The sequence below is a fragment of the Erpetoichthys calabaricus genome, chromosome 6 (assembly GCF_900747795.2).
Source record: "Erpetoichthys calabaricus chromosome 6, fErpCal1.3, whole genome shotgun sequence".
NCBI classification, from domain to species: Eukaryota; Metazoa; Chordata; class Cladistia; order Polypteriformes; family Polypteridae; genus Erpetoichthys; species Erpetoichthys calabaricus.
The window spans coordinates 94,030,375-94,048,258 of NC_041399.2; positions in this window are offsets into that span (position 1 = coordinate 94,030,375).

The window sequence follows — 17,884 nt, forward strand, 5'->3', positions numbered from 1 at the left end:
GCCCTAAAAAAAAAAAAAAAGTTTGCGCGATACAAATGTGGAGAAAGTTAAAGAATATGAAAGTAGGAAAATTAGAAAGTATAAAAAAAAAGAAAGTAAAGATCGCAGTAGCGCAAACAAACAGAAATTATTACTCGAAAAAGGGAAAATAATCACTACGGACCAGGGGCCTCATGTATAAACGGTGCGTACGCACAGAAATGTTGCGTACGAACCTTTCCACGCTCAAATCGCGATGTATAAAACCTGAACTTGGCGTAAAGCCACGCACATTTCCACGGTAACTCATACCTTGGCGTACGCAATTTCTCCACTCGGTTTTGCAGACTGGCGGCACCCAGCGTCAAAGCAGTGCTACTGTTCCTGTGTGATCACCCTTTCTTTCTTAGATCCACATTCCTGATGTGGCTTTATAAATACACTGAAACTAACTGCATATTGTTTATTAGTGTAATGCATCTGATTGTAATTAACCTGCAGCAATATAATGGTCCAGGAAATAGCCATAGTATTCCAAATACCATAACTGCTTTAGCGTTGTAACTCTCACTGCATCTTCTTCTTCTTTCAGCTGCTTCTGTTAGGTGTTGCCACAGCAGATCATCTTTTTCCATATTACTCTCACTGCACCACTCGGAGTATTTATATCACTGTATCTGAGTGGGAAATCACAGCAGCAGCTGATTGGAAAGAGAATTATCGGTACACAGCATGAAGCAGACGCTGCCTGAGCCAAGGCAAAACGCTTCAGAGACTTCCCTATACGGACTTCGCGGTTTAGAAAACGTTTCATCCCAAGAACTATAAACGCACTCAATCAGTCCATCAAGTGCTCCTTGTAGAACTGTTTGATCTTATAAGTACAATTACCTCACTGTAAACTTGCACTACAGTTATAATATTGCACAACCTGCGCCACTTTATGAAGCGTGTATTTACATATGATGATATCATTTTTAAGATGAAATGCAGCAAAATATGTTGATTATATTATACAGCTAAAATTTTAACTTCATTTAAATAATCTGTATTGTTAATAAATAAACATGTGAGTACACGGTGCCGCAGCGCTAGCTAGTTCAGGGATTGTTCCTGCATTGCGTTGTATTCTTGCGCTGACGCGACACTGGAAAGATAGACGGATAGAATAATTAAACATGTACTACGAAGATATTTCAATGCTCCTTAAAAGTTTTGAAGAATCGGCGTTCTAAGCTTACAGATGGCTTCACGTCTATTACAGAGCTGATTGTGTGGCGATTGGGCATTTGGAGAAAGAAAAGTTAGAACAGGAATTGGAGGTTAGTATGTTTGAAAGAGACAGTACTTCTGTAATAAATTATTTAATCGAAGGTCGCACATGGCGCAGCAAGACTCTTGTGTGAGATATAAACAATCACTGCGCCACCGTGTTCCCATGTTTAATAACATGCTTTCATTCCTGTCATCATGAAAATGATATCACGTATACATCTCAGTATTTTAATTATTCAGAGAGCTGTAATATCACGAATGTAATGGATTCTGTGTCCTGTCGGAAAAAGAGAAAGAACGGAAGCACGTAGTGATTCACACACATAGAGCACATTGAAGATCAAATACAGAACAAAGCATTTAATGTGCTACTTGAGAAACTAGTAAAATAAACGATTTTAAGATGAAGTTTGTGATGTTCTACTTTAATGGCAAAATAAACTACGTGATTAAAGTGGAAATTTCGAGATTAAAGTTGACATTTCGTGCTTTTTTCCCCACTGTGTGCCTTTTTTTTGTCTGTACCCTAATAAGCTTTCATATGACACTCAGACGGTGGGCTACGACTCGCTTTTTCATGGCGACTTTGATATGTGATTTCTTTTTTATTTCGGGCACTGTGCGACTGTGTGAAGTTGAGCCTTCGAGTTTCTCCGACACTCTGTCACTCGATCAGCTTCCTTTTGTTGATTATACCACTGTTTAAACCAACAAATAGTACGTTTTTCCTTTGCCTCCACTTGGTATTCGCTGAAATTCTTATATTTTCTCCCGTGCTTTTCCCATTGTCTTTTCACAGAAGGCTATTTATATTGATTTGCATATTCAAAGAGGCGTAATTCTGGGAGGAGTTGGGGTGGGACAGAAGGCGCGTACTTTTCACGCAAATCGGGATTTATGTAGTAGAAGAACGTGAAAGTATGCGTGCGCACAGATTCCTGCATCTGGATTTTTCTGTGCGTACGCACAATCCCGCTTTTGTGCTTACGCCATGTTATAGTGTGAGTTCTACGCATGGCGTTATACATGAGGCCCCAGGTGTCATTGAAAAAAAAGCAGGACAAAGTGAGATCAGAAAAAAAAGACAGAGTAGAAAACAAAATAAAACGTCATAAAGAGGTTACAAAACAAAGGGGCTAAACACATGCAGAGCAGGTTAGAGATAATGAAAACTGGAATTCAAAAGACTCAAAAAAAAACGTAGGCGCAAAACACATGCAGAGCAAGATACAGAATATGAAAGCAGAAAAAAACGTCAAAAAAAGAAAGTAAACATCGCATTAGCGCAAACAAAGAGAAATTATTACTTGGAGAAATAACTAAAAGGCGAATAAAGATTGAATATATGGACACAGGTGATATGTCAGAAGTATGTGACTATTGTAAGGCTTTGAAGTTTAAGTCAGAGAATTTCAAAAATGTGTTTTACCTCACATGCATTTATTGGTTACTTTACAAAAAAAAAAATTATTAACTGCTGATGATGTAGCTCGCTTTGTCTGTGCTGAAATTCCAAACAGAGAAACCTATCCTGATGGTACAAAGTCATTAAACATATGTCTCACTAACCTCATTTAAAAGATTTAGCATATTGGGACTCGAAAGATTCCAAATATTATTTTAACATAAGTTCTGAAATAAAAGTGAAACTAATGAAATAGCAACAATTCAACAACTTAAATCCCATTTTATCAAATGCACAGATTCTTTTTCTTTGGACCAGAGTTATTTGTTACATCTCTCACTACTCCTATTACTCTTTTCTACACGTACCAATCTTTAAGGATATGCAGTTCATAGTTGCAATGCACTTACACCCAGGACTAAAGTGCACTACCTTACGACTTCATCCAGGTATGATTGTCACTGTAGCTTCTCTATTGGGGGTGTTCTCTCTCCCTTACCCTGCATGACCTAGTTGAGTAAAGAACTCAGTTTCTCAGCCCTCTGTGATAAAGCAGAGCAAAATGTATAAGTGGGAAAGCAGGTTAATGCATTATACTGTACATAATGTCATAATCAAAAGCAAAAATGAACTGTGGCTATCCAAACATACAAACTTATAATTTTAGATAGAACAATCTCTCAGTTGGTACTTGTTTCAACAAAGCTACTCTTCTCTGTAGCTTCCCAGTCCATCCCTCTTGTCTGCTTTCTGTTGGTTCTGCTCTCTTCCTAGCCAGCTAATTGTCTGACTTTATGCAGCTGACTTTCCTTGTGGCACTGCCCTGTCATAATTGTCTAAAACCTGTCTTTTATCTCCCATGTTTTCTTCCTGTAGGGGGAAGGAGTGCTAAAGTTTCCTTGATTCCATAGTCAGAGTACTGTTGATTTTAACATAATACACAAAAAGTAGAGATTAATCATAGCTGGAATCAAAGATTAAGCATAGCTTTCGAGGTCTTGTCAAGTAAGACAGTTACATAATCATTTACTTCTTTTCCATTTTTTGTCTTAAAATGAAGGAGAAAACCCCAGAGGAACAGTGATATCACTGCAATCCTTGTTCTGGAAAACCTGCCTTACAGCTCTGCTGATATTTAGGAAAATCCAGCAATGGAAGTTGGAACTGAGTTGCAAACCAGATTCTAAAAATCAGGAGTGGTCTCCCCTAGACTTTCTCGTATACTCAGATATGGGGAAGGACATTTGAAGAGTAAACCCCAAGACAATTATTATATTTTTATATTAAGTACATTAAAGAACCATCAACAACAAATCTAAGCAAACTGATAATATATTGAACAATTATAATAAAAGTAAAGTTAAATAAATTGGACTGTGTAGCTGCATAAATAAAAGGAAAAGTACCACTTTCAGTTAACGGAAAGAGCCCAAAAGTTGATAGAAATCTATGTTTTGTACCTAATAGCTCTATTTCTCAGGGATGGGAGTTGATGAGTTTTCTTTTTGTAAAACTCAAGTTATGTGTATGGAGTGTTATTTGATTTTTTAAAATTCAATAAGATTAAAACATAAAAAAATACTTGGTATGCAAAATTTTGTTGACCTAAGTGAAAGCATACTCAAGATATCATGTTTACATACACACACACACACACACACACACACTCACAGAGACATAATTCAAAAAATTGTATTTTCGGACTCTGGGAGGTCTAAAACATCGAGATTCATCAAAATCTCCAAATTAAATTTTTGGAGGATTAAAATATTTTCCCTATACTTTATATACGAGAAAGTCAGGGAGGTCTAAAACGTTGAGATTCATTAAAATCTCGACATCGCATTTTTGGACGATTACAATACTTTCATTATATTTCGTATACGTGAAAGTAAAAAGGACAGATCTTCCTGAACAGAAGGTTTTCTTTGAATCCTTATGTTTAAGTTCCGCCAGACAGACCACCTGGAAACATTTTCTTGTGACTTTACTTTTCATGATTCTCACCTGAAATTAAACGGGATATCACTTTGGGACCACAGGTCTTTAATAGTCCCTGTCTTGTGTTTTTAAAAGTGTCATAACAACAGTCAAAATTGGTTCAGTGGAGTTTAGACATCATCACTATAATACTGAAAACATTAAATAGATAGGGGAACATCCTTTTTCAAGAACTGCATATTCAGTTACTGGGTTGTAGGAAGCTGGAGTGTATCCATGCAATATTGGACTCAAGCTCTCTCCGGGCCATTAAGTAAGCAATCTTATACATTCTTTGACATCTGAAAAAGAAAGTGGTCACCTGTTACACGGCTGCGCTAGGACCAAAAAAAAAAAAACAAAAAAGTGGAGAATGTGCAAACATCATACAAACAACAAAGAGACTGTAATTTAAACCTTCAATGTTCCAGCCATTTGTGAAATAGAATTGGCAAAATATTTTCCTTTTACATGACGGGAGATGCTCTGCATCTAGCATTTAGATTATCATTAGCATTTTACAACCTGGCAAATGATGACAAAACAAACAAGTAGCATTTTAAATTATGCACAATTCTGCTCCAAATGCATTTCTCTCATAAATGTAGTGTTAATGGACTGCTGTTGGAAAGGAAATGGTTAGTGTGGTGTACTTGAATATACAGTATACAATCCTCAACAGTATTTCTTATTAATAGTTCCCTCAACTTTACATACATTACAGGGTCCATGATAACTCGGTTATTTGCCATTTTTGCAAGCTTTTATTGTTATCTTAATTTCTTCCTTTATCAAGTTGTCAAAATGTTAGTTTCACTTCTAAATCACTTTTCATCTCATCCATTACCTTTTCATTTAGTAATATTCTGCCGTATAGTTCTCTATAAAACTCCTCTACTGTTTTTAACATACTTTGGTACTTCTGACAGTCCTATCACTTTTGTATTTATTGTTTTTGTTTCTCTCCTTGTAACTTCTTTCTATTTACTTGTTGTTCTTAATGATTATTTTAAGGATATCCTCCTATACTAATGAATCACTGTATTAGACAACAATGTTGTGTGTATTTCTGCATATTCTGTGGGTTTGCCATATGAGGATTGCATTTCTGATATTATTTTCATGTGCTGCCTTTCTATTTAAAAGTACATTTTTGTTAATATTTTAGTTGTTTTTATTTATGCAACCCTGTTTTAAAGGTCTCGTGACCTTGATTGCCTTGTCGATGACATGTGTGGAATATGGTTGGCCGTTCATCCCAGCCAATACCCCCAGGCCACTAGATGGAGCTCTCCTTGCAATGTGGAGATGCCCCGAATTCCAGCAGGGCATCATGGACTATGGAGTTTTAATACACAGCTCTGCTGGATAACGTCGGGGTCGCCAGGGGACACTGCAGGGAGACACAGAGACGTTTATTTTCCATACAGCCCGGAAGTAAATCCCAGTCACATGGTTGGAAGAAATAAAGTGCTTCCGGGCTGATGAAGAAAAGAAGTTTTTACCTGACCCGGAAGTGATAGAAGTCACATGGACTGAGGAACAGAAACACTTCCGGGTCAGGGACTATAAAAGGACCATGGGAAATCCCAGACAGTGAGCTGAGTTGGGAGGCAGGGTGGCTAAGCGTCTGGGAGAGTGGAGGATTGGTTATTGTTATTTGATTATTGATTTGTTATTGAGTATAGTGGAGTGGTGGTGCTTTGTGCACTTTATTATTATAATAAATATTTATCATTGGACTTTTACCTGGTGTCTGACGTCTGGTCTGAGGGTTCAAGGGGTCGACAGTGCCTCTATCTGTTACACATGATAGAATTTGCACTATAAATACAGTATTTTGGTGTTTGCACTACACATCATCCGTTCGTGGACAAAACAATCTCAAGAAATCTTTAACATTACTTACCTTATTTCTCAAGTAGGTTTGACTTCTACATCACTTTGGTTTTGACTCTTTGAGTATCATCGTCTTCTTTTGTTTTTTGGTAGCCTCAGTTTCTATGAATCTCAATGTTCAATCGTTGATTTACCTGACCGCATCTTGTTCTTATTATCATCTCACAGTATTTTTCTAAGATTGCAATAATTTTTATGTGTCCTTAGCAGTCACAACTTAATGAACAATCTATTATGGTATCTTACACTACATTGTTGGCATGTCACCTGATCTTATCCTAACATGGTTTGAAAAGGATGCCCCATTTTAACTAAAATAAAAAAAAAATCAAATTCATTCTAACAGGAGCAATAAAATTATTTCACAAATTTTAAAATTTTTCTCATTGTTGCCTTTATTTAGCAGGCTGAACCTCTGCTAGTATTTTGAACCCTTAACATTATGCTCAAAATTAATTTCTTTAATTTCTTTCCCTCTAGATGGGTAGGGAGGGAATGTCAGATTGGAATAAGACATCACATGTTTGAATGACTTCATTCCTTGTTATGTGATTTACATATTCAATAAAAATTAAAATGAAGGTGAAATAAAATACACAATACACATGATCAGGTTATAATTATTTCTGTAATTCAGAGCTTATCTGCTTGCATGAAAATGTACACACTCTATACATCCTTATTTATTAATTTATTTTATTTTCTACTTTTAAAATAAAGTATTCAGAATAAAAAATTGATTTTGTCTGTCATTCAAGATTAGACATATTTTAGAATTATTAATCTTTATCCATTTTATCATTTAAAAGCATGTTAAGATTTCTGTTTCCAAAAGTATTCTGCATAGAACCATACTTTTTCTAAGTGTATATCTTTAATTAAAAGCCTATATGACTTAAAATACATTAAGGTGATACATGTTTTTTAGTAGCTTCTGGCAGCCTGCAATTAAAGGGCCAGATCACCAAACTTCTACCTTTGGGCGCCACTATGCTTTCACCCAGTCTTTAAAAGGCCAATATGATTGTAGTATTCCAAACCTGAGACATATAGCCAGAGGCTATTTTGCTGTCTTACAAAATTTTCATGTCTTCTCTCTCACTATAGGTAAAGGCATTCCTGGTACATGCTAGATAGCCTGTTATCAAGGGAAAATTACATACTTCCTAACATGTTGCACCAATATTTCATCCCTCTTTTATAGATTTTTCTGCCCTGCTATCCCCTTGAGCACCAGGCTTTACACAAGCTAATTACTGTTCGTGATGATGAGTTAGTCTAATGCAGGCATATGGATATTTGAAAGCCTTTCTCAGTATAATTAGGGGTGAAATGTCTAATGTTTTTCTTGTTGTATTCCTTAAATGATATAAGACAATTCATTCAAGTTCTTTTCAGAATTTAGCAAATCCTTTTCTAAACTTGGAGCCTTGACAATGGGTGAAACTATAGTTATCAGCATTAATTTGTAATGTAAACCTTCTTCATTATGATACAAACATATCAGAGCCCGCCATAATCTTTCTCCTACAGATGAGCACATTTTCTGTCATGCCTTAATTATCTCTTATTTGTACTGCTGCATCTGTTTTTCAGAGGACATGTACTGTATTTTTTTAAACAATTAACAGATTGCAGCATGTATAAAATACTGCTGCCAAATTCCTTCCAAACTGAAAACATAACCACTCAGCTGCCTCAATCACACCGTTTGGTTTTTGGATAATGTTTGCAACTGTGGTGTTTTTTGTGATAGAGACCACCACCTAGCAGCCGCTCCACTCGAAACTGAAATACTGCGAACGCCGTAAAGTAACATATTGTTTCTTCTAATAAAGTTAAAAGAATTAAAGAAGATAATAGATTACAAGAGAGCATAGGGTATCAAGTAAGAAGAAAAAGACAAAATGAAAGCCTAGCTACCTCAGTTGATAGTATCTACTTGCTGAAATGGCACCCCCACTGTCCATAACTCAAAAACATTACTTATCATCACTACCTTACCTCTCCATCTCCTCGTCTCTCGCTTTCTACAAACTCTGGACTTTCTTTTCACCAGGAGGGTTTTACCCAACCATTACACTCCAGAGCCATGATCAGCCTTTAAGCAGATAGGTCTCCAAGTCAACTTCCAGGCTACCTTCTTACACTTTGGTGAAGCCAATAGCCAGAATATTCACACACAGATCAGTACCAGAAGAACAAAAGGAACGGCTAACAAAACCAAAAACTACTTGAAGTCAGAAGACATAGCTAAAGTTATTTTACCAGGAAAAACTTAGTCTCGCAGAGCCAGATTAATAATATATACATCTGGAGACAACCAAGAGTGAATTTTTCTTAAATGTGGGTGAGAACAATTATTTCACTTGGTGTCATGTATCTAAACCAATCCAACACTTCATTAAAGAAGAGCTCAAAGTAGGAGTGGTGATTTAAACAGTAAATAACGATGCTCTTATTAACATTGTCCAACCAACGTCAAACCTGTACTTACGATGAAGAACCTCCTATGGATGAAAAGTCTCCTAAAAAGACCCCTGTTGTACATAAAAGGTTGTGTCATGTATGCAAAGAATCATTCTGTAAACTTAGAATATATTTTGGCTAGTGTTAAAAGCAACAGTCAGAATCAATGTTAGGTTCAAAGAATTGATAGTATATGTTTGTAAAAAGAAGAACTGTACAAAGTATGCCTTTGAAGCAAATGTTGTGCTGTCCTAACGACCTTGACTCCCCTCCAGAAGAACCACAGACGATGCTGCACAGCATCCTCCTTCTGAATGCATGTCTAAACGAATAGCCAATGTAAATTGTAATTGCTGTCTAATTGGAAATACCAAATATGTCATACCAGAATATATTCACATCATTTTAACATGTAATATACAATATGCATTGCATACAATGTAATATTCTCTAAACAGTGTTTGAAAGTGAAATGGTATGTAGTGATGCAATAGTCAAAATGACAACAAGATATATAAATTAATTGAGCTTCAGTTGCCTTGTGCTACCGAGATCTTGAATGGACACCAACAAATTTAGCTTTTTATTTCTTCTCAGAATAAAGTTTTATGTTCAGTTTATCTCTCTCTCTCTCTTTCTCCCTGTCTCTTCATAGTTATTTTACATATTTGTCCAATGCATGAGGAGAAATGGAACACTGAAACCAGAACGTTTGAAGTGCATGGACAGGAGAAAATTGGGGTTGGGATTTAAGGAAGAAACCAGGTGGCATAGGCTTTTCAGTGCTATTACATACAAATTTTTCGACAAGTTGCCCCCAGATGTGCATTCCCAATCCGAGAATTATCTTTTACCTGGTAAGACTAGAAAAACTAAACTAGAAATTCACAAGTAAAGTTTTAAGGACCTTAAAATTGCTGCACTGGTGATATCACTGGTTGCAGTCTCTCAGCACAAGCCCCTGGTAATGCTGTGCAACCATTCCACAAAACTAGCAGCAGGAAACAACATCAAATACTTTAAGTACAGTTTAAATCTAAAATTATTATCAGAACTAAAATCTATATACTTCAAATCCCTAAAGGGGTAGGAAACAGATGAGAAAAACATAAAGGCAAAGTCAGAAAAAATGTAAAGCTACTTCACAACACCTACAGGTACTTGCCTTTTCCTACTCTCCATGGCTCCAAAGCCCTATCCTCTGATGTCCACAATAATCCTTGACATCAAATAGTATTATATAATTTCCAAAAAATAAACACAATTCAACATCAAACTAACAAAACTCTTACAAAGAAAAAAGTATCATTAAAGCTGTGTAGTTACCCAAGAGTACTGATGCATTCTTTATGAAGAAGGCACATTGACCTGGCCTGCTGCTTCTCTGAAATTCTCTCCTTGCTCATGAGATTCCATCAGAATGAACATTAAAGAAAAGTAAATAAAAAAGCACCCTAAAGACTTAATTCTTTACTTGGCTTCTCCTTTTTTTATTCAATAATGTGTTGTCATCCAATTTTATGGATACTTGATAATGACAGTTCAAAAGAAAGGCCAACCAGCAATCCAGAAGTAGTTTCGCCCTTGCATTTGATGTTATTGAGAATCAGGTCCAGTGAGACTGGAATGAAACACTGGATGGCTGTGTTGCTAAAATCATCTCCACATCTTTTTACATTTTCTGCACTCCATAACTCATCACCTCCTTTACAACAGCAGCATAAAATGTACTGTAATGTTCTTGGTGTCCGCTAAGCTGTCCACCTTAGGAACAAATTTAAATATATGTTTTCTATCCAAGCATATTCCCCTGAAATGCTGAATCACTATTTATTAATGTTGCTTGTTGAGTAACTGTTCTATTCTCCATTTTGATTGGCATGGTGTGATAGTAGGTAGAGGTCTTTGTAGAACTGTGCATGGTCTCCCCATGTTTATATGGGTTTTACTGATGAATGAATTCCGCTAAATTTAGTTTGCTTTCAGTTTGACAAAAACACAGAAATGTTTGGGAACTGTGGCAAAAACGTCAAAATGCATTAAATTTCATTTTAAAGGAGAAATGGAACTTGTCATGTCTCAGCAAAGGTTCTTCTCCTGGCTGGGGTTCAGATTCATGTTTTTTGTATCTTTTGTTCATTTGTGATTCTATTACTTATGTTAGTTATGTGTATCACTCATTATTTTTAATTTTGCATATGTATGTAAGCTGCCTTTGCTATCTTCAATGTATATTGTGGGTGGACCCCTAAGAGGCAGGGGCTATATGCCAATCATCGGCAGGAATTGTCACCAGGTACTTCACCTAAAAAATCCAGAGGGTCTTCCGCAATTCCTGGTGGTTCATTGTGAATATACTAGGGATAAGGTGAGCCTACTTGTGTTTAGTATAATTTTTCTGAATTATTTCATCTCTGATTTTTTGACTTTGTGCTCTGCTTTTTGCTTTTGGAATCTGTATTCAGACTAGTTGGATTTGGATTGCCTGTGTGTCTCAGATAATTAAATTTTGCCTTTTGTTTCACTAAGTGCCCTGACTTGGCAGGAAAACAGATAACTAGGTTCTTGAGTAAAACCGACAGATGCATGCAAAAGGCTAAACAAATGAAAATAAAAATAAAATGGAGCGACTGAAACCCAGCCAAGAGGAAAAAATCATAGACAATAATCAGACAAGAAGTCAAAAGCCAGAAAAGCATGAAACATAATCACAAAGAGAATTCAAAAAGGTTTAGAAGGTTTTATCCGCAGATTGGAAAAGACTGTCTGCTGATTTATTTGAGGTCATGAGCCTGGAGACCATGCTCCTAGAAATGTGGGAAACACAGGACAGGACCCTGACAACAGTACACAAAAATTGCTTCCATGATAGGAAAAGGCAATAAGACCTCAAATTTCAGCTCTAATCGTGACACTAAGCTTCATTATGATTGGAATATTTTTTTGTGAAGAATAAATCTTTTATTTTATAAACATTCAGTGCTTTCCCTTTTTACTAGCCAGGGTTTGACTGTGATATTCTCCCTAGTGGCCATTATTGGAAGTGTTTTCTAACTCTTTAGAGCTTGGGACTCCAAGGTCATGACAGAACTAGTTTTGGGTGGATTGTAATGGTGCAATGGTCTTTTAAGTATCCTTGATGGTTAGTGAAGCATCTGCTAACTATGCTGGACCAATTATTGTGGCCAAAAATGTGATCTGAGCTGTGGGGCAGTAGTGGTAACCACAGCACCACCATAATTATATTCTGAGAAAAACTTATGTCATGTGTCAGGCTACATTGTTACTTTTCAGAGCTGACTTATTTACAGTGGAAACATACTTACACACAGACAGAAGTCAGTGGAATGCTGGAGCAACTGCGGCCACACACGAACCTCATATTGAAAGGTAATGAAAACCTTTAGGGGAGATTGATTGTGTGATGCAATCAGACTAAACCTGTCTGAGATGCTTGCCTCATGTAGCTCCAAACCTCTGCAGGGAGGACAGCTATCTACAGCGACTGTATTCAAACTGGGCACCGCAAGAAGTACAGAGATAAAAGAATTTAATACTAGAAGCAACACAGTCGATGCCAATTGGTGTTATGTTTTAAAATATTTATCTAGCGCCTGTATTTTAAATTGGCAGTCAGCCTCACAAGTTGTCCTAAGTCAGATAGAGGGAAACTGCATACCAAAATTTACTTAGGTTATTTAATTATTTACTTTAGTTATTCTTGTGTTTTCTGTGATTTATACTTTGTTAATAAAAATGTCATCACAACAAAAAAAAATCTTTAATTATTTAATCACTGTGCATGTCACGCTTCTTTCTTTCTTTGACATTTCCTATATTGCTACAGTTCAAATACCTGTATTGTTGTATTCTGAAATTCTGTTCAGAAAATGTAATTAATAATATTTTTCTTTGTTTTTTGAGATGAAAGACCCCCTATTACCACAACAAGCAACACCATCAAACCTTGGTATCCAGGTGTGAATCGCTGACTCTCCTCTGACTTTCTCTTTTAAGTACATTACTGAATTTTGTTTCCCAGATGTGAATTGATGTCTGTCTTTAGTAGATAACTATGAAATAAACAATGAGAAAAATGTCACACTTAAAATCACTCACATTGTTTCACTACATGTTGATGAAGAAAAAAAAAGAAATTTGAAAACTGCCAGCACTCCAGTTATTTCGGTTAGGCAGAAAATAACTATAAACTCTCTTGAAAATAGAATTGCAATGTTTTTCACTCATCATGGAATACACAACCACCATGAATTTGACATGGATGGGGAGAACTTATGAAGTGGCACATTGTTGACGGCGCCATCGCACAGACACAGCAGACATGACAATGAATGCAAATGCGATAATAAATGGTGGACTTTCTTTGTGAAATGGAAGGACTTAACCATTAATTAGGTGCATTTTAGTTTAAAATGATATGATTTGAATACAGCTACATTACAATGCTAGCACACATATTGAAGTACATACACACGCAGTTACACATATTGAATAACATACTGTACATGATTTGATGGTGGATGTGCTCACGTACAAAATAAAATAAACTGCTTATTCTTGTATTTGCACACATTGTCATGTCTATTCTGTCTTTGAAAACATAGCAGGTGAGCTGCATTCACTCATGGATTGCTTTATCCATACTTTTCCATATTTCATGTTCTATTTTTCCCATATAAAACTAATGCTGACTGTGGACTTCAAATACTGACAGCTTTTCTGCTATAGCACTTGGCTCACTTTGTACAGAACTGAACCATGTATTATAAGTAAAGGCAGACATATCTGTTGATGAGCAAAAAAAATCAGTGTTATGTACTCAGGAACTGTCTAATCAGCTTTGGATGTTATGGCTCTTTGATGTTATGCTGGCCTTGCAAAGCACCATGGGTCATTGTGAAAAAGAAGCTTGTCTAAGCTGTCCACACTGCAATTTTCTATACAAAAATTAAGGGCTCAAGGTAATGGCAAAACCAGCAAATTTATTGTGAAAAATATTTTAGTAAATTTCACCAATCAAACACTAATGGGGGTTCGCTTCCCGGGTCCTCCCTGCGTGGAGTTTGCATGGGTTTCCTCCGGGCGCTCCGGTTTCCTCCCACAGTCCAAAGACATGCAGGTTAGGTGGATTGGCAATTCTAAATTGGCCCTAGTGTGTGCTTGGTGTGTGGGTGTGTTTGTGTGTGTCCTGCGGTGGGTTGGCACCCTGCCCGGGATTGGTTCCTGCCTTGTGCCCTGTGTTGGCTGGGATTGGCTCCAGCAGACCCCCGTGACCCTGTGTTCGGATTCAGCAGGTTGGAAAATGGATGGATGGAAACACTAATGGGTTTATATCGGAGTATTGTGGAATTGTTTCACATCAAAAACATGCATGTTATTTTGTATGTGACTCTAGATTGGCTTGGTATCTAGCAATGGATTGGAATTTTGCCAAGGAGTGGATACTATCTTGCTCCTCCATTGTGATGCCGCAGGTGCCCACAGCCTTGGCGTCACCAGCTTCCTAGGGTATTTGATAGTGATAACCGAGGATGCAAACAGCAATCTTGGTGCAAAAGTGCTCAGTGAGTCCAGCTATGGTGATGCCCATTACGATTCATTGGCAGTGCACAGTTTTAAAATAAAAACAGTGTGATCATTGTTTGGGTGGGTGCACACGGTTACAGAGTTGGGGAGCCATGGGGGGAGGGGGGAAGGTGTCAGATGGGAGGGGCAAGTTGATTTGTTTAACTAGGTCAGCTGTTCCACATTAGTACTCCGCACATTGTAATTAGCACCACAGAACCACAGGAGTAAAAAGAGAGCCGAGAGACAGAGAAAGAACTAAAAGTAGAGAAGATTGAAGAAGTGAAGATGGAGAAGAGAAAGACTGGAAAACAGAATTGGGTTGGAAACCAGTGAAAAGAGAAGGCAAGGAAACCTGACCGTGAAGTTGCATGATAGGTGCTGAAGAGGTGGACCGGGTCACTTCTGCTGCACAGTGAAGAGACGAGGCAATCGGCTCGTAGGAATCCATTGGATGACAAGCATTTGTAGAATGTCCCTGGTGGCACATGATTATTCCTGCTGCTACAAATTCTCAACAGGAGCAACTCGCCTCTTAAACATTATTCATGTCCCTCCCTGTGGTGCCTGTTCTTCACCACACTGGCTTCATCACCTGATTCTGCTGTTTTCTCATTTTCCACCCTAGAGTTTTTGATCTTCCCCCAATATCACTCTCATGACCCCTTTTATAACCAATGAATTCAGATGTGCCAAATGATCCACGGAGCATCAATGAGAGATGGCTGCGCTAACTCCATTTATACACATTATACTCAATTAGCCAACACCCTCATCAAGTTCTCCACGGTTGCATTTACTTACCTCCTACACACCCACACTCACGATGTCTGAGCTGCTCCACTGTTTCTTAAAACCCTGCACTTTCATCGATCTGTAACATGCTTCTCCACACTGATGCCACTGGGATAAGCCCCAGTCCCTCAATTGAATTAGACTTACTGAGCATGTCTTTGGGGATATGAGAGGTGATCCATAGGACCCAGAGGAAAACACAAGCACAAGGGAGCATGTACACATTTGATGCAGACAATCACCAGAAGTGGGATTAAAACTATGAAGTTGTGAGGCTGCAACACTATTACACCATTTGCAATTTAAATAGTAAAACAATAACACATTTTTTTACCTTTCTTCATTTTATTTTGTTTTACATGTACATCTCTTTTATGAAATTGCATAGCGCATATTAGAACCAAGGATAGCTGAAGCCTATCCTAGCAGCATCAGGTGCAAGGGAGAAAACAACACAGATGTTTTCTGTGCACACTCATAAACCCATACTATGGCAATAAAGAGTCACCAATTAAGTTAATTTTCCTGTAATGTGGGAGAACACCAGGAGTACCTAAAGAAACAAACTGAGGAAGAGTACAAGGTAGAAGGTTAAAAACTTCACATAGATCTCAGTTAGTCAATGGTGCTAAACACTGTAACACTGTGTTTCTCCTCCAAAGATTCAGGAATGAAAAGGAGTAACTAGTAACTATGTTAAAAAGACTATTTAGAGCCTTTTCTGAATAATTTCATGAAAGTGTTTGAACATTATATTTCCATTATTATACAGTATGTTCATATTACTCCTCTATAAGTTAAAGCACCTCATATAATTCATGTAAGTGCATCTACAAGTGATGCTGGCTGCTTCATAATAAACAACAATGTAAATAACTGGCAGGTCACGTCCCCTGGCACCCTGTTGCCTTTCAGCTTTTGTTCCAAGTCGATTAAAGGACTGTCAAGTTCATTTTATGTCTTACAGTGTAGAAACTGACATGACTGTAAACCAAATGTGAAACTAAATAGCTGTCACATATTTCTTATGCAAGACATACAGCAAGAAAGAAATAAGCATTTCTGTTTAACATAGTCTTTATTATTTTCAATTCTGTCTTCAAATAAAGTAGAAATGTTGTTGTAAGAATACTGAAATTACATTCAACACTAACTTGCCTAATTTATGAGTTCAATTCATGCATAAATGCAAATGTTTGAAATTAGGAAAATACATCATCTTCTTAATATGTGATGAACTGTCTTCAGTCCATTATTCTTAAGAAATTAAATTAATATTCTCCTATTATGTTAGTTCAGTAATAGGGCAGTTCTTGTAATTTTTGCAGAGATTTAAAATCTATAGTCTAGCAGTCTAGCCCTCTCCATAATAACATCCAATTTGCATCTAGATAGAAACCAATGTGAATTTAATTTATTTTGGTTTTTCCTAGGATTACATTCATGAAGGTAATTTCTTTATAGTTAACTGGCTTTATAAGAATATTTTGCTAATAATAAAAAGATCTAGATACTATACTTTTATTTATTTAGGAAATGTATAGTATATATACTGAATATATACATGATAAAGGTCAAAGCTCAACTAAGGTAAGCACTACCAATCCGGTGCTAGAGAGGGCACTGTGGCTAACGGTATCCTCTCCTTTTTTGCACAGGCCAATAAAGATGGCCATTGAGGACACTTCCACCAGGCCATGACATCCAGGACAAGCTCTGCCCCCTTATTTTACTCTGTCTTATAACGCAATGACACAGGAAGGTGGACTCTGATTGCTTACTGGCCTCTGAGTCTGTTATGAGACACTAAGCCAAGAAAGAAGAAAGTGCTGAAAACACTCTTGGCTAATTTTGAATCAGTGTCTTTTTCATTGTGCATTACACACCTGTTTTGCTTTTTCTTTTAATTTTCATTTTTATTTAAACAGGGTTACCTTATCGTTTCTTCTTTTCCCAACTGCTTTCTTGCCACCGGTCACAGATGAGTTAAAAATATAGCCAAGACAGTACTAATGTTGCAAATAGCTGTTACTGCTAATAATTTATTTCTTTATAATTTATTATTTACATATGACTGCAAAACCCCCGTATCAGCAGTCACTACTCCAGTGTCTTAATAGTGAAGTCTTTTAGCTCAATTGTAATCAATCACATTTAAATGGTAATTGGTTAAAAAACAAACCTGTGTAATTGTGTTAGTACAACCGATATATACACACACACACCTTCATATGCTGGGTTCATGTCCAAATGTCTGTTAATGGCATTTTCATTGAAAAAGATAGAGCCTTTCATTCTTTTTAGTCTCCTTGGTATTACAATGGGTGTGAATTCTTCTGAATAGTTTCTTAACACAGCAACGTTTATGCGATGATGGGCAATTGCAACAGTGTCATATATTGTTTGCATAACGTTCCTTACGATAAACACCTGTAATCATGGTTGCGCTATTACCTCTTTCAATGGATATGTCCAGAAAAATTGAAATTGGTTTAT